We start from the raw sequence: 2,500 nt of genomic DNA, 5'->3' as shown, positions 1-2,500 counted from the left end.
CAGCTGGCGCCCCGGCACTTTCTGTGGCATTGATGCTCGGTTTCAAAGACAAACGTGCGCAGGGCCAGGGGACCGCGGATGACTGCTCGTGCTGGCCTCGTTGGGCGGCATTGATGGTCGGTTGCAAAGAAAATGCGCGATTGCTCGTGTCGGGGACTGGCAAGCCAAGGCCAAGCGAGCCATGGCAACGCGGATGATGGCTCCAGCTGGCGCCCCGGCACTTTCTGTGGCATTGATGCTCGGTTTCAAAGACAAACGTGCGCAGGGCCAGGGGACCGCGGATGACTGCTCGTGCTGGCCCCGTTGGGCGGCATTGATGGTCGGTTGCAAAGAAAATGCGCGATTGCTCGTGTCGGGGACTGGCAAGCCAAGGCCAAGCGAGCCATGGCAATGCGGATGATGGCTCCAGCTGGCGCCCCGGCACTTTCTGTGGCATTGATGCTCGGTTTCAAAGACAAACGTGCGCAGGGCCAGGGGACCGCGGATGACTGCTCGTGCTGGCCTCGTTGGGCAGCATTGATGGTCGGTTGCAAAGAAAATGCGCGATTGCTCCTGTCGGGGACTGGCAAGCCAAGGCCAAGCGAGCCATGGCAACGCGGATGATGGCTCCAGCTGGCGCCCCGGCACTTTCTGTGGCATTGATGCTCGGTTTCAAAGACAAACGTGCGCAGGACCAGGGGACCGCGGATGACTGCTCGTGCTGGCCTCGTTGGGCGGCATTGATGGTCGGTTGCAAAGAAAATGCGCGATTGCTCGTGTCGGGGACTGGCAAGCCAAGGCCAAGCGAGCCATGGCAACGTGGATGATGGCTCCAGCTGGCGCCCCGGCACTTTCTGTGGCATTGATGCTCGGTTTCATAGACAAACGTGCGCAGGGCCAGGGGACTGCGGATGACTGCTCGTGCTGGCCCCGTTGGGCGGCATTGATGGTGTGTTGCAGAGAGCATGTGCGATTGCAAGTGTCGGCCGGGTTTGGGTTCCCTTGGGCTTTCGGGCGCCTTGGACGCAGTCTTGCGAAGACCATGGGCACAAGGCCCCGTCCTGGCCCCTTGTTCGATTCGCTCTCGTCTTGCGCTTGCTTCCAAGGTCCTCCATGACCTTCCCCATGGCCTTGCTAGATCCCCCCCATGACGCATGACCTCTGTCCGTTGATTGGTTTTGAGTGCACACCATGCCCGGCTTGGCACCGTGTTGTCGCTTGAGTGGCATTTGGATCGTGCATGGTGGTGGGCTACCTGCCAATGCGCACAAGCCTTGCACACTAGCCTTGCGCACGAGCCTTGCACAAAAGCCTTGGACACAAGCCTTGCGCACAAGCCATGCACACAAGCCTTGCACACAAGCCATGCATACAAGCCTTGCTCACAAGCCTTGGGCACTGGCCCATCGCACTAGCCTTGCACACAAGCCTTGCGCACTAGCCTTGGGCACGAGCCTTGCGCACTAGCCTTGGGCACTAGCCTTGCACACAACCCTTGGGCACTAGCCTTGCGCACCAGCCTTGCCCACAAGCCTTGCACACCAGCCTTGCACACTAGCCTTGCATACAAGCCTTGCACACTAGCCTTGCACACAGGCCTTGCTCACTAGCCTTGGGCACTAGCCTTGCGCACTAGCCTTGGGCACTAGCCTTGCACACAGACCTTGGGCACTAGCCTTGCGCACTAGCCTTGCCCACGAGCCTTGCACACTAGCCTTGCACGCAGGCCTCGCAAGCTAGGCATGCTTGGGCGAGCAGCTCCCGCAGCAAGTCGGCGGGTGTAGGCATGGCTGGGCGTAGATCCCGCATCGTCCCGTCGCGTCTGGGCGCAAACCCGTCGCGTCTCGTTGCGTCTTCAGAAGTCGTCGCTAACAGCACCTTTGGTTGCCACTGGTGGTTAGGCGGGTTGGTTGCGCAAACCCTATAGGAGGGTGGTATGCTGCGGGGCGCTGGAATGCGCAGGTTTAGGGCGTTTTTGCCCGGATAGGCACTGGAATGTGCTGGTTTTGGGCGTTTTTGCCTGGATAGGCTAAGGAATGGGCATGCTTTGGTCGTTTTTGCCCGGATAGGCACTGGAATGGGCTGGTTTAGGGCGTTTTTGCCTGGATAGGCTAAGGAATGGGGCATGCTTTGGGCGTTTTTGCCCGGGTAGGCACTGGAATGCCTGGCCTTGGCTGGGCATTGCTGGGTTGGGCTCCCTTGGCCTTTCAGGCGCCTTGGATGCTGTCTTGTGAAGACCATGGGCACAAGGCCATGGCATATAGTGGGGAATGGACCATGGTTGCCAAGGTTAGGCAATATAGAGGGCGGTGGGCGAGTAGGCCATGGCGTCACTTGTTTGCCCGTGTTTGCTCCCTGTGTGCGTTGTTTGGTTTTGGGAGCACACCTACCTTGCTAGGCTCGGCGGCTTACCCCTGCCCTTGTGGGTACTGGGTTGCACGTCTGTTTGCAACCCTATGGCTTGGTTGCTGCTGGCTTGGTTGGGTAGTTTGCCTCCTCCAATGCGCACAAGGGTTCCTTT

The sequence above is a fragment of the Tasmannia lanceolata genome, unplaced genomic scaffold, assembly GCF_043159265.1.
Source record: "Tasmannia lanceolata isolate RefF3 unplaced genomic scaffold, GAP_Taslan_0.1 ptg000036l, whole genome shotgun sequence".
In the NCBI taxonomy this organism is placed as follows: Eukaryota; Viridiplantae; Streptophyta; class Magnoliopsida; order Canellales; family Winteraceae; genus Tasmannia; species Tasmannia lanceolata.
This window is presented reverse-complemented; position numbering follows the sequence as displayed.